A 16,056-nucleotide genomic window follows, 5' to 3' on the forward strand; every position below is an offset into this window, starting at 1 on the left:
TCTAATTTATTCATTGTAACACTTTCCTGGTAGTGGTGGGTACTAGGGTAATAATAGGGGGCTCAGCCTTATAGTCAGTTTAAAAAATTATATTAAAATTAAGCCACACATACACAACCCTTAGTCACGGGTGTTCCTGCAACCCTTATCGCGGGTCACGAGCTCACCCGTGCCACTTGCTGCCCGCCAGCACCACGCTCGCACCACTTACCGGTCCACGCTCCTGATCCTGTCCCGGCTTCCCAGCGCGCACTCTGACCCTGAACCTTTGCCACCTGTCTTGACCTCCTGCCTGTCCCCAACCACGAACTTGCCTTATGACTCAGTAACTCGCCTTGGCAGCCACAGCGGACAAAGTTGCACCTGTGGTATGACCTGGTGGTACCCGGCCGCAGCAAATCCAACCCGCTTTGCAGCGGGCTCTGGTGAAGACCGGGTGCCACTTAGATTCCGGTTCCAGGTGTCGGCTTACATAGTGGTCTAAGGGGTTCACTATCCCTGAAGCCTGTTAGCCTTGTTGAACAATCTACTTACTCCTATTGTTGCAGTTTTCTTTTTTATCCAATAAATGTAGCATTATTTGGCACAAGTACTTCTGTGACGTTCTTCGTGTTCCAAAGTTTTTTTGTTTCTATACTTACTCCTAATGTTTCAGCCGACTGTTGTTACTCTGTAATGTCTTATTTAATTTGTATATGTTCCCCATAATCTGTAAAGCGCTATGGAATTTGATGGCACTATATCAATAAAGATTATTATCATTAATAAAGATTATTGTTAAAAAAAAATGCCAGTATTTTATAGTCCTTCAAATCCAATGAAGTTTCCAGAGAGGTTAATATGCTTTTATTTGGCTCCTGAGGGGTTCTTCTTTGGAAATCATAAACAGCTTACTACCACTAGGAGGAGCTTAAGAGCTTGCAGAATACAACTTACCGTACTCAATTAAAGTGGTTGCCAAAGTTTTAAGAGTGTGATGAAAAAAAATATATAAAAGATGCATTTCTAATTCCCTACTGTCTCCAGTCCAGTGTAACTACACAGTATTCGGATGAATCTCAGCCCTAATGTAACTCAGAATTCACAGGGCGGCCCCCAATCTGCTGAATATTATGTTTACAAGCTGCTTTTTTTTTTCTTCTTCTTTTGCAGAAGACAAACACAATTTGTAATGAGTGTGCACGATTTCCCTGGTAAGTAAACAGGAGACAGACATTGTATTACACTTTGCATAGTACACAAGGCTTTTTATTCAATTAGCAGCGGCTGCTCCCCGCTACCCAAAAAAAAAAAAAGTTGCGAACAAAGAGGGCTGTCAAGATAAATGGTGTTACACTTGTATTTCCTTTAAAATTTAATGGCATTCATTGCAGTTAAATATTTGTGTAGCTTTATTATTATTATTATGGAGGGATGTGATGTCTGCTGTGAGCAAAATACCTAGAGAATGAGGGTCATAAAAATATTATTACAAGACAACGATCAGCTCAGTGACTGGTAAGGGGTGTACTCACTGGGTGATGAGGGCTCTCTGGCCGCTTACATAAACTGACTGACTCCTGCTCATACAGCTCAGTTATAACTTTCTATATGATTACGTAAATGTATTGTAAGAGGTAAAACAAATGTAATTCTATGAAATTGAGGTTTATTCTGGGGTAATTTTTTGACTCCTAACTAGTAATGAGCAAGTATACTAGTCCGAGCTTGATGCTCGTTCGAGTATTAGTGTACTAGAAACGGCTCGTTTCTCGGACGAGTATTTCCCCTGCTCGAGATCGAGCATTTACTTAAGAAAACACGGTGAAGAACAGTGAAGAATAGAATAAAAACAGTGAACACAGGATCATTTAAGTGAAGAACACAGTGAAGAACACAGTGAAGAACACATTGCAGATGTTTCCATACATCTGCAATCTGTTCCGAAGACACGCGTGCATCTGCAATGTGTTCTTCAGTGTGTTATTTCAATGTGTTCTTTCAGTGAAAAATGTTTGTGTCTCCCATTGACTTCAATGGGGCTCGTTATTTGATATGAGCACTCAAGCATCGGGAAAAGTTTGTCTCGAATAACGAGCACTCGAGCATTTTAGTGCTCGCTCATCTCTACTCCTAACCCATAGAATAGGTACTTTGAAGCTGCTGAGCCCCAAAGCAACATGTGTACCAAACCCCAACTATATTCTACTGTTTCAATGGGTTAAGAATAGAGATGAGCGAGCACTAAAATGCTCGGGTGCTCGTTATTCGAGACGAACTTTTCCTGATGCTCGAGTGCTCGTCTCGAATAACAAGCCCCATTGAAGTCAATGGGAGACTCGAGCATTTTTCAAAGGGACCATGGTTCGGGAATAAAATGTGTTAATTAATTGAAAAAGAATGTCTTCTGATAAGTTAGCAGATGTATGCAAACATCTGCAATCTATTCTTCACTGTTCCGCGCGTATATTATCTCCCGACAAGTTATCAGATGTGAAGAACAGTGAAGAATAGAATAAAAACAGTGAACACAAGATCATTTAAGTGAAAAACACAGTGAAGAATAGATTACAGATGTTCTGCACATCTGCTTACTTGTCGGGAGATACGCTGTCCCGGGATCCGCTGCTCTTCTTCCACTGAAGTCTCCCCGATGTCTCCCTGCTGCGCGCGATGTCTCCGTGCCCCTATGTCTCCGTGCCCCGATGTCTCCGTGCCCCGATGTCTCCGTGCCCCTATGTCTCCGTGCCCCTATGTCTCCGTGCCCCGATGTCTCCGTGCCCCTATGTCTCCGTGCCCCTATGTCTCCGTGCCCCGATGTCTCCGTGCCCCTATGTCTCCGTGCCCCTATGTCTCCGTGCCCCTATGTCTCCGTGCCCCTATGTCTCCGTGCCCCGATGTCTCCGTGCCCCTATGTCTCCGTGCCCCGATGTCTCCGTGCCGCTGCCTGATGTCTCCGTGCCGCTGCCCGATGTCACCGTGCCCCAATGTCTCCGTGCCCCTATGTCTCCGTGCCCCGATGTCTCCGTGCCCCTATGTCTCCGTGCCCCGATGTCTCCGTGCCCCTATGTCTCCGTGCCCCGATGTCTCCGTGCCGCTGCCTGATGTCTCCGTGCCGCTGCCCGATGTCACCGTGCCCCAATGTCTCCGTGCCCCTATGTCTCCGTGCCCCGATGTCTCCGTGCCCCGATGTCTCCGTGCCCCTATGTCTCCGTGCCCCAATGTCTCCGTGCCCCTATGTCTCCGTGCCGCTCCGTGTCGCTGCCCGATGTCTCCGTGCCGCTGCCCGATGTCTCCGTGCCCCTATGTCTCCGTGCCCCGATGTCTCCGTGCCCCGATGTCTCCGTGCCCCTATGTCTCCGTGCCCCTATGTCTCCGTGCCCCGATGTCTCCGTGCCCCTATGTCTCCGTGCCCCGATGTCTCCGTGCCCCGATGTCTCCGTGCCCCGATGTCTCCGTGCCCCGATGTCTCCGTGCCCCTATGTCTCCGTGCCCCTATGTCTCCGTGCCCCTATGTCTCCGTGCCCCTATGTCTCCGTGCCCCTATGTCTCCGTGCCCCGATGTCTCCGTGCCGCTGCCTGATGTCTCCGTGCCGCTGCCCGATGTCACCGTGCCCCAATGTCTCCGTGCCCCTATGTCTCCGTGCCCCGATGTCTCCGTGCCCCGATGTCTCCGTGCCCCTATGTCTCCGTGCCCCAATGTCTCCGTGCCCCTATGTCTCCGTGCCGCTCCGTGTCGCTGCCCGATGTCTCCGTGCCGCTGCCCGATGTCTCCGTGCCCCTATGTCTCCGTGCCCCGATGTCTCCGTGCCCCTATGTCTCCGTGCCCCTATGTCTCCGTGCCCCGATGTCTCCGTGCCCCGATGTCTCCGTGCCGCTGCCTGATGTCTCCGTGCCGCTGCCCGATGTCACCGTGCCCCAATGTCTCCGTGCCCCTATGTCTCCGTGCCCCGATGTCTCCGTGCCCCGATGTCTCCGTGCCCCTATGTCTCCGTGCCCCGATGTCTCCGTGCCCCTATGTCTCCGTGCCGCTCCGTGTCGCTGCCCGATGTCTCCGTGCCACTGCCCGATGTCTCTGTGCTGCTCCCCGGTGTCTCTGTCCTGCTCACCGTGTTCTTCAATGTGTTCTTCACACATATATATTGTTCTTCACATGCTATTTTGTTCGCACCGTTCCGCGCGCGTATCTTCCGACAAGTAAGCAGATGTGCCGAACATCTGTAATCTATTCTTCACTGTGTTCTTTACTGTGTTTTTCACTTAAATGATCCTGTGGTCACTGTTTTTATTCTATTCTTCATTGTTCTTCACTGTGTTTTTTTAATTAAATGCTCGATCTCGAGCAGGGGAAATACTCGTCCGAGCAACGAGCCGTTTCGAGTACCTTAATACTCGAAAGAGCATCAAGCTCGGACGAGTATACTCGCTCATCTCTAGTTAAGAAGCTTTAGGGTTCATCTAAATGTATAAAATATCGGGTGACATGTATCATATGTAGGCAATCGTGCACCAGCATATGATACATGCCGGCTACATTAGGATTCTCTGACCTCCTGCTGTATGTGGCGACCGAGCTGCGGAGCGTACACATAGATTTGCGCTTTTAACCCCTTAGTGACCATGCTCTTTTGCACCTTGATGACCAAGGCATATTTTTCAAAACCAGCGCGAGTCACTTTATCCGGTTATAACTTTAGAAGCTTTAACTTACCCAAGTGTTTTTGAGTTTCTTTTTTCCGTTACATTTTGTACTTCGAAAAAGTGGGAGATTTTGGTTGATATATTTAACAGTTATACAGGCGGTCCCCTACTTAAGAACACTCGACTTACATACAACCCCTAGTTACAAACGGACCTCTGGATATTGGTAATTTATTGTGCTTTAGTCCCAGGCTACAATGATCAGCTGTAACAGTTATCAAATGTGTCTGTAATAAAGCTGTATTGTTATTTCTGGTTCTTATGAAAATCCAACATTTTTAAAATCCAATTGTCACAGAGACCAAAAAAGTTCTGGCTGGGATTACAATGATAAAATATACAGTTCCGACTTACATACAAATTCAACTTAAGAACAAACCTACAGACCCTATCTTGTATGTAACCCGGGGACTGCCTGTATATGAAAAAAGGTGAATTTGGTAAACACTTTGAAAAAATTTTCAAACTTCAAAATGTTCAGATTTTTTAAACTGATAGTCTTACTACCCAAATTAGTTACTAATTAACATTAACCATAGCTTTGCTTTGTGTTGGGGTCATTTATAAGTGTCCTTTTGTTGTATTATGACGCTAGGAAGATAACAAATCGAACAGCATTCTCTCAAATTTACAAGAAAATTTTAGAATCAATTATTTTAGGGACCTTTTAATTTCTATAGGGGTTTTGGAAGTTCTGTTAATAGAAAGCCCCCACATATCCCCCCGTACTATTAACTTCACCCCTCAAACTATTCAAATTCAGGCTCCCGCTGTCCTTCAACCTTCAACCCCCTTCCCCCGGACATCCCACAGGTAATGTGAAATAAACTATTATAAACTACTGAAATGATTCCGAATGCTGTCAATTCTCACGTGATAACACTCACAGGAGCACTTTAAGCATCTTAGAGCAATATATAATGTTGAGACGAGAAAAACTGGTTAGATTTTTTTTTTAATGGAACAACCTCTGTCCTGGCTAGCTTATCCTATAAACTGTACTGTACAGCAGAAATAGTGGATACTAGAATTTAAGTATAGTAGGGAAAGCATCTGCCAGAATTCTCCAATTTCAGGAAATAATTTTGACAATACCTTTACTTAGATCTGTGTATGTGGATACAAAGGTAGGGGGTTTGGGGGCCTGTTTTCAAAACTTTAGGTTTTAACAGGTCACTTCTAGGCATCTAGGATCTAGGCATCATCTATCTCATATATCTTTCTATTTATATTTTACATGAAGATGCAATCATTCCCCAAGTAATATTTACTGCTAATAGTGTTTACTTTCCATCTTCAGTTGATGTTTCTTATGACTTGTCTCATCCTCCATAGCATAACTGTATACATTTTGTGTAAATTTGTGTTCTATTCAGATAATGGGGCTCATTTACTAAGGGTCCGCAGAGTGCATTTTCGTCGGGTTTCCTGATGATTTCCACAACACAAATCGGGGGGCGGGCTGTCGGACAACCTGATGGATTCGGACAATGTGCGGGATTTAATATTTTGAATTGTGTCGCAAGACTCGCACTCACTTGCACCGGGAAGAAGAAGGTGAACTCCGGCGGACCTCGGTAGGAAGCGACGGATTGACGAGCTTCGTGAATCGTGCGGGACTTCATCTTCGTCATACCATCCGAATCGGCGAGCGCGACAGGACCAGGTAAGTAAATTTGCCCCATTGTCTTATGTCCAATGCCTGCTGAAGAGGCATGACTAGTCTTGAAAGCTTGCAACTAACATCATTACTTTTAGTCAGGGCTGGATTAAAGGAGGGGCTCCCGGGGCTCGAGCCCCAGGGCCCCCACCACTTTCACTTTTAAAGGGGCCCCCACTCCGCTCCGCTGAGTAGCGACTGTGTCTCTGTGTGTGATGCGCAGCACCACACATTGGGGTCTAGGATGTTAGCTATGTCAGTGAGACACAGCTGCTATCACTGGAGGAGATCGCCGATGCACAGTTTACAGGGGCTGGCTGGCTATATACTTCCAAAAACATTATTGGAAAGTCCCCCACCAGTTTGCGCCCAGGGGCCCCCACCACCCTTAATCCGGCCCTGCTTTTAGTTAGCCAATAAAAGGCTTTTAACATCTAAGAACTCTCAACTTTCTTCTATTTAACCACCGGCTAACACCATACAAAGCATCTTTAAACATTAGATTCACACATTTGTCTCTATTTTTTAGGAGAACATACCCTTGTTAGTGTGAATTAATCTTCTGTACTTTTTTGCTGGGGAGATTATTCTCCTGACCCATCATAGATTGTAACAAGATTTCCTTCCCTTCTGCATGACAGCTCTTTTGGACATTTCTGCCTTTAGCCGTTTCCCGGCTCACATATGTCAGCACACTGTAATCCCGTACGGTTCTATCTGGACTTTGTGCTGACGCTCGGCTATTCTGTGCTTGTGCGGTTTCATTAAACAGCTGCTGAGTATTGCGGGGGTCAGTGCTTTGCTGGGTCAAAGAACTGACAGTCTGAAGAGACCACTTCAGGATAAGTACTGTAAACAATCATTGCTTGGTCGTATTTTTAGAAATAATTTTCTCAAGGTTTTCAGAAACTTGATGGACAAGTGTGAAAGAGGTTACATAAGTGATTGATTGGAGGCTTAGATGCCTGTACTTTACTTGAAGCGACTTGCCACTTAAGTCTCCTTATGTCGAGTGATACATATGAGCAAGGGATTTGTGCCATAGGTCATAATCTAAGTCTTTACAGGCAAAAATGTTGTTAAACCCAAAAGTAAGGCCAATTTTGTCTCGGAGAAAAAATGTTAATTTCGCCACTTGCTTTCTACTGGTCAAGAGGGAAGAAGGGTAGAGGAAGAGTGATCCCTGATACTTGATGACCTCCTCAGATAATGGGCATGCAAGGGATAGGGAGAAGGAAAAACCAAAGTTAGGTCAGCAAGCCAAGTCTAACAAAGAGAGTACAAACTGAAGTCACAACCAACACAGTGCAACATAGTATAAAATCAGGAGGCAATGGGTTGTCAGAAAACAAAAAAGAAGGTAGGAAACAGGAATTCAGACAAAGCTAAAACCAATGCCCACTATGGAACTAGAGAGATCTAGCCAAGCAATTCAAAATAATAGCCTATAATGGCGGTAGAGATACCTAGTTAGAAACCCCCCCAAAAATTAGCTCCTCAGACGAGTAAAAAATATAAAAATCCAAATCTTATTAATGGGTTTTCCCACAAAAGAAAATTCTCAAATTTCAATCCCCTAGTGATGTTTACACAATAAAGATCATTTTAGACGCTTATTTTACAATTTTACTCAGTGTTATTGCTGTTTTAACTCCTATCACTCCCTAGGTTGGTCAGTGCAAAATCCCAGGGTGTGGGCAGGGACTCTAAGCAGAGACATTGGGGGTCATTTACTAAGGGCCCGATTCGCGTTTTCCCGACGTGTTACCCGAATATTTCCGATTTGCGCCGATTTTCCCTGTATTGCCCCGGGTTTTTGGCACACGCGATCGGATTGTGGCGTATCGGTGCAGGCATGCACGCAACGGAAATTGGGGGGCGTGGCCGAACGAAAACCCGACGGATTTGGAAAAACCACCGCATTTTTTAAAAAAAATTGTCGCTCGGCACGCGCTTACCTTCACTCAGCCCGGCTCGGTGTACTCCAGTGCGTTCCAATGCTCTTTAGCGCAGCAGCGACATCTGGTGGACGGCGGAGGAACTACCTTAGTGAATCGCCGGAAAAACCCGAATCCACCGCAGAGAATGCGCCGTTGGATCGCGAATGGGCCAGGTAAGTAAATCTCCCCCATTATGTTCCCTCCAGTTCTGTGGGGTGACATTGTGATTAGATTATCAGGGTACAGGTCTATTTACACTTTCATCTACCGTAGCTACTGACATTCTGACACATAGAGAGAGATGAGGCAGATGAGAGATGATGAGATGCATATTATTCAGAGGCATGACAGACAGAGGCTGACAGACTTTTACACTGTCAGCCCTGCTACATCTCTGTTCTCACAGATATGTGCCTGCCTCCCCCTTCCCCCAAATAACTTATCTGCCTGGAGTTTGTAGCTTGCAGCTTCTCTGTGTTTGCTGGCAGGTAGTGAGTGCCTGAGCTCCGTGCAGGGGGCGTGGCTACAGGCACAGAGCAGAGAGAGACAGAAATCTCAGCTGCATGGCGTCACACTTTTATTTTGCATTTGTTATACACAAGGCCACGGTAATGGCAAGACAGTCATATATCATCAACAAATTATTAGTTAGATCTTTTGCTTGGGTCTTGAAACCCTGATCAGTGAAGCAAATTATAGAATATACAGAAAGTATATTGAAACATTTTACAACTTTTCGTCATACAAACAATAACATTAATTTGCTGAAATGGGAATTCCCCTTTAATGTCAATGTCGTTATTTTTCAGTGACCCCATGAAGTTTTCCAATTTAGATTTTTCATTCTTGGTGCCCTGCCAGATCAATAACATGTCACCGCTATACCGTGCCCGGAAAATTATATGGCTCACCGACCGACAACGTCAGCTGAACTGAGAGGAATAGGTCCCTCTCCCAAAGCCCTAAGGACAACTTAGCATATGATGGTGCACCAGCAGCCCTTATTGCTGTTCCATGGAGCTACAGGATGGATGACCCGTTGAAGGTAAAAAAAATGGGACAAAGAAATTTCCAAAAGAGTACAGATAAAGGAAAACCATTTACCGTATATACTTGTGTATAAGCCGAGTTTTTAAGCACAAAAATGTGCTGAAAAACCTCACCTCGGCTTATACACGAGTCAATAAAAAAATAAAGTTATATACTCACCCTCTGGCGGCCCGATGCTCAGCGTGGCTCTCCTATGTCAGCACGGCTCCTCTTCTGTCTTCCCTGCGGCTCCTCTTCTATCTTTGGTCTTCTGTACAGCCACCAGGGACGTATTATCTTCCTGGCGGGCGCATACTATGATGCAGTGGCTGATGACGTATACTACAGGGGGCAGACTGGGCTGGCTGTATACTACAGGGGGCAGACTGGGCTGGCTGTATACTACAGGGGGCTGGCTGTATACAACAGGGGGCATACTGTGCTGGCTGTATACTACAGCGGGAAGACTGGGCTGGCTGTATACTACAGGGGGCAGGCTGGGCTGGCTGTATACTACAGGGGGCAGGCTGGGCTGGCTGTATACTACAGGGGGCAGGCTGGGCTGGCTGTATACTACAGGGGGCATACTGGGCTGGCTGTATACTACAGGGGGCATACTGGGTTGGCTGTATACTACTGGGGGCAGGCTGAGCTGGCTGTATACTACAGGGGGCATACTGGGCTGGCTGTATACTACTGGGGGCAGGCTGGGCTGGCTGTATACTACAGGGGGCAGGCTGGGCTGGCTGTATACTACAGGGGGCATACTGGGCTGGCTGTATACTGCAGGGGGCAGAATGGGCTGGCTGCATACTACAGGGGGCAGGCTGGGCTGGCTGTATACTACAGGGGGCAGGCTGGGCTGGTTGTATACTACATGGGGCATACTGGGCTGGCTGTATACTACAGGGGGCAGGCTGGGCTGGTTGTATACTACATGGGGCATACTGGGCTGGCTGTATACTACAGGGGGCAGGCTGGGTTGGCTGTCTACTACAGGGGGTAGGCTGGGCTGCCTGTATACTACAGGGGGCAGGCTGGCTGTATACTACAGGGGGCAGGCTGGCGGTATACTACAGGGGGCAGGCTGGCTGTATACTACAGGGGGCTGGCTGGCTGTATACTACAGGGGCAGGCTGGGCTGGTTGTATACTACATGGGGCATACTGGGCTGGCTGTATACTACTGGGGGCAGGCTGGGTTGGCTGTCTACTACAGGGGGTAGGCTGGGCTGCCTGTATTCTACAGGGGGCAGGCTGGGCTGGCTGTATACTACAGGGTGCAGGTTGGGCTGGCTGTATATTACAGGGGGGCAGGCTGGCCTGGCTGTATACTACAGGGGGCAGGCTGGCTGTATATTACAGGGGGCAGGCTGGCTGTATATTACAGGGGGCAGGCTGGCTGTATACTACAGGGGGCAGGCTCGCTGTATACTACAGGGGGCAGGCTGGCTGTATACTACAGGGGGCTGTCTGTCTGTATACTACATGGTTGCTGGCTGGCTATGCACTACTGGGGGCTGGCTGACTATATACTACTGGGGGCTTGCAACTTGCCACCGGATATTGTAAATTAGATGGTAACAACTTTACCAATGGTTTGAGCTGTGAGTCAACGTATTTGCAAAAGTTATCAATTAAGTTGCCAGGGCTGGAGATAATGGATTGACCAATAGTGTGGACTTGTTCTTGTGAACTTTAAGCAAAGGGTATATGGTTGAAATTGCCGGTTCAGGAATCCATAATGTATCAACCCCTTTTTTTTTTAATTGTCCCATCTGCTACACCCTGATTTTGTGAAGGGCAAAGCTAGAGTAGGAAAATGGGATATAAGTCAACAGGCTACTTCACGTAATTGGTGATTTGCCTCCACTTCATACATCAATTTTGTGCAAATAACCATATTGCCTTTTTATCAACTGGTTTAAACGCCATGTCCTTCATAATTTTTTTCCAATCCAAGAGTTTTATTGATTAACTAACTGGAATACAGTAACAATGGCATGACAGCAGTGTGACAGCAACACAGTGGGGGTCATTTACTAAGGCCCCGATTCGCGTTTTCCCAACGTGTTACCCGAATATTTCCGATTTGAGCAGATTTTTCCTGAATTGCCCTGGGTTTTTGGCGCAAGCGATCAGATTGTGCCGCATCAGCCCGGCATGCACGCGACGGAAATCAGGGGGCGTGGCCGAACGAAAACCCGACGGATTCGGAGAAACCGCCGCATAAAAAAAAAAAAGTGTCGCTGGACACGCGCTTACCTTCACCAAGTATAGGATCGTGAACTCCAGCGGACCTCGGCGGACTTCAGCGCAGCAGCGACACCTGGTGGACGTCGGAGGAACTGCCTTAGTGAATCACCGGAAGACCCGAATCCACTGCAGAGAACGCGCCGCTGGATCGTGAATGGACCGGGTAAGTAAATCTGCCCCAGTGCCTTTTAGGGCAGGATGAACCAATACCCATACAAGGGTGGTGCATACAGAAGTAGTGAAAGTACAATACAGAATGAGGCGTTAAGTTGTATAGTCTCACTTATAACTTTGGGTTGGTAAATAATTAGAAATGAAAAGAAAAAAACTTCAGGTAGACCAATCCCTCCGTCGCCTATGAGGATCCAGAGTTTCCCTTCGGAATCTGGGCCGCCCCGGGGACCAGAGGAACAACCTGAAGCATTTTCAGACTTTTGTTAAGAAGGAAAGGGGTATAAAGATCGGGATAGTCTGTAAAAGGTAGAGCAGTCGGGGCAGTAGGGTCATCTTGAGGATATTAAGTCGCCCAAACCAAGAAAATTCCTTCGTTTTCCAAGAAGCCAATTCAGTTCCAAACCTAGTTGTCCTTCATGATTTTTAAACCATCTAACCTCTGTCTCTCTGCTCTAGAAGGTTTTATGTTTTAGCTTATTTTCAAATTCTATTGATACAACCTTTACAAATGTATTTATTGCTGGACAGGTGGCAAAGGAAGATATCCTTTAGATTTAGGTCTGTTTCCTCAGACTCAGGAATTTTACCTGAAAGTTTGTGGGATACCGAAAAAAAGATGAAAGAAACGAGGAACCTCTCAATATTGTTTGTGCTGTTCTTTTCCAGTTATACATCCTAATCTGCTGGCAGTAAAATCTAAGAAATACCAAAGAGACTTCATAGAGACTTCATTACAGAGATCTTGTTGAAATTGAGTATATTTATCATATACGATTTCTTTGCTGGATCTCAATCTCTTTGTCCAGTTCCTATCCAGGAAAACCACTCCACAAATTTGGAATTACATATTCTTTCCCACTACTTAGATATATCACTGTCCTGTATTTCAAATTAAGTGAAGATTTGCATTCTCAAAACCAGGTCAAGCACAATAAACACACAGGTCGGTTAACCAAATAACTGGCAGGTAAATCCAGCCCCAAGGAAGTTTTATAGCATGCTAGCGAGCTAATAGCAGTAGATTTCCTGAATGTATATGCTGTGGAGTTCTTTAGAATTTAAATCAGTTTAATTTAAAAGTTTCTATGCAATTGTTGCAGAAATTCTGCATGGAAATTGCCATGAATTTGAGATTTTTAAATCTTGCAATGTTAGAAGACTAGCATCAGGAGTTTTTTTGTACTGTGCTTGACTTAGAACAGAATATTCACTTTCTGCCCAAACAGAGGTCATATTATTTTTTGCAGATTTTTCTGCTACAAGACCAAATTAGCTACATGTAACGTCCGTGCCAAAACGTCGCACTATCTGCAGTTGGCAGAATAGGTGGCGTTAATTTGTGTGTGAACTGCTCCTTGCATTTCAGCCCTGCCCAGCTAGGGTTACTAGCCTAGTGGCTGCTGGAGGCGTGTCCGGGAACTGCCTTATATACCTGCCTACTCCCATCAAACCTGGCTGGTTATTCAGTCTAATCTCTGTATCTAGTGTTTTGCTTGCTGTTTGCTGTTCTGTGTTTGGACTTTTGCTTTGCCTACCGACCATTCTTTTGCTATACGATTCTGTACCTTTGCTGCCATCTTGGTATCTATTGTTTGTCCCTCAGTGTTGTCTCTCCCAGTGTTATCCCGCTTTCCCTATCTCAGACCTGTGTTAGATTTCTGTGCACCAGTGTGATCACTGGGTCTATCTCAGTATTCCTGTTTCCTGTCCGCTCCACCATCCAGCAGCTGCCAGATGAAGTAAGTCTTCCCTGTCCTCTTATAGGGTCACTCAAGGACCATCAATTAGGTTCGTGAGTGGGTTCGCCCTTGTCAGGGCGGTTTATCTGCTGTAGGCAGGACCTTAGCCCGGAGGAACGTCGCAGGGTTAGTTTGCCACCACTTACCTAGTCTGACAGCTAGCGCCAAGCCTGGTTGTGGTTGCGCGGTTGCTGGACAGGGACCACATATTTCCATTGAAGTGAAATATTGGGGCAAATTTACTTACCCGGTCCATTCGCGTTCCAGCGGCGGCTTCTCCGCTCTGGATTCGGGTCCGGCCGGGATTTAATAAGGTAGTTCTTCCGCCGTCCACCAGGTGGCGCTGCTGCGCTGAAAGTAAACTCATCGCGCCGGAATGCACCGAGCTGGACCAGGTGAAGGTAAGCGGTCCTTATGCGACACATTTTCGGTTTTTAAATGCGGCGGTTTTTCCGAATACGTCGGGTTTTCGTTCGGCCACGCCCCCCGATTTCCGTCGCGCGCATGCCAGCGCCGATGCGCCACAATCCGATCGCGTGCGCCAAAATCCCGGGGCAATTTAAGTACAAGCGGCGCAAAACGGAAATATTCGGGTAACACGTCGGGAAAACGCGAATCGGGCCCTTAATAAATGACCCCCATTGTGTTAACAAACCCTCCCCTTACTGTGTTTTGCACTGTTCTCCAGTCCCTATGAGAAAGTCCCTATTGTGACCAGAGCTATACATTACAGTATTTCCAAATACATTCCCAAAATGGCAATATGATTCAAGGACTCCAATTCCCTGACATCTGATATAGATATATAGTGTAAGGAATATAACATTGTCAGCTAGCAGGACTAGTCGGAGGGACAGCAGCCTGCCCTTTCTCTGACAGGTCACTCCTTTCTCTTCAGACTCTCCGGGGTAATGGGATTTGGATTTGTAACCCAATTATCGTATTCTCTTTGGATCTGTGAGGTTATGTGAGGAGCGATGGTAACACGATTATACAACCTGGTAACATGCAATTATTGATCTGGGATCTTACTGTCCTTACATAAACATAGGAATTAGGAGGAGACTGGGTTTCTCCAACATGTTAAACCATCGCAGCATACAGAAAATCCCCAGCAGAGGAACATTTCAGATATTTATAATTATGACATCTAATCTCCCATTCACCAGATGTCCCTCCCTTTAGGCAAGACACACAGAGAGCATTAGAAGAAGCACAACTTATGTAATGTATTTCATTGCCAACCCCGGGACCTCATTTCCAAAGCACAATGTATATTTCAGTCAGTTTTTATATTTTACTACCAAGCTGATAGTATAACATATATCACATAGATACAATGGTGCGGTAGACAGTATGAGAGACACACGAGCGGCTTAGGTGATGTAATCACTGAGATACAATAAGAGCTGGTAATACACAGGAGAAGCTTAGATACAGGAACAAATAGTATCACATTTAAGAGAATTTGATACAATGGCCCAGATTTACTAAAGCCCCTGCGCCAGTTTTCTGTCGGACTTTCATGTGCAAACTGCTTGCACATTGATTTAAGAATTGTCCGAGACACGTTTATGGAGCACTCTGCACTATACTCGACGCAACACAAAAAATTCTGCACTGAAGGGGGCGCTCCGGTGCTCAGTTGGACCGAGCGCCACATTTGTCATATAAGTCCGATAGAAGTGTGTCACACGCCCTGTGTTAAAGGTGCAAAAAAAAAAAAACTGAAAAAAAGTGCACATGAGTAACAAAAAGTATCAAGCTAGAGAGGCTTTGATACAGTGGATTAACAAGCAATATGAGAGGCTAAGAAGATACATTGGGGCACATTGTCGCGCGCTGCACTTTTGTAGACATACACATTCTTCATGGCTAAAATGACCTGCACAGGTATTTAGGAAGTGTTTGCACTGGGGGCAGGCCATCGGACGATCCGACTGATTCGGACTAAGCGCTGGATTTACCTATCAAATTGTGTCACAGGCCCTATGTCAGTGATGGCTAACCTATGGCACTGGTGCCAGAGGTGGCACTCAGAACCCTTTCTGTGGGCACTCAGGCCATCACCAGAGATGACTCCAGGTATATTCCTGCAGTCCCAGACAGCCCAGGACTTGCTGTGCATAGAGGTATTTTAAAGTGACAGCTCTACCTGGGACTATTTTCTGCTTTATTGGTGCCTCAGGTGCTGGTATCAATGAAAACTGTGACAGAGAAGGGAGTATAAATCACAAATTACATTTCTGTGTTGGTACTTTGCGATAAATAAGCGGGACTTTGTTGTAGTTTGGGCACTCGGCCTCTAAAAGGTTCGCCATCACTGCCCTATGTTAAAGGTGTAACACAAAAAATGGTGAACTCTTAGGGACAATGCACTTTCTGTGACTTTGTAAGTAAATCTGCCCCAATGGTTTACAATGAGAATCACAGATTCAGGAGTAAACTGTGTCACACTAAATAGATAGTATCGCACATGAGAGGCTTAGATACAGTATCACAAATGAGAGAATTTGATCAGATCACATATATAATAATACAAGACAATATGGAGGTGGTGTAAGGTGGAAAATAATCGA

The 16,056-nt window shown here is 46.0% G+C and overlaps 1 long non-coding RNA gene across 1 annotated transcript in view; it reads left to right on the forward strand.

Annotated features, from left to right (window-relative positions):
- LOC140104983 (uncharacterized) overlaps positions 1 to 16,056 on the forward strand; it is a 79,398-nt gene that overhangs the window by 9,812 nt on the left and 53,530 nt on the right. The window contains exon 2 of the long non-coding RNA XR_011850469.1: positions 1,153 to 1,193. This is a non-coding gene — a long non-coding RNA (uncharacterized lncRNA). The remainder of the gene's footprint in view (positions 1 to 1,152; positions 1,194 to 16,056) is intronic.

This window comes from Engystomops pustulosus, chromosome 10, assembly GCF_040894005.1.
Source record: "Engystomops pustulosus chromosome 10, aEngPut4.maternal, whole genome shotgun sequence".
Lineage (NCBI taxonomy): Eukaryota > Metazoa > Chordata > Amphibia > Anura > Leptodactylidae > Engystomops > Engystomops pustulosus.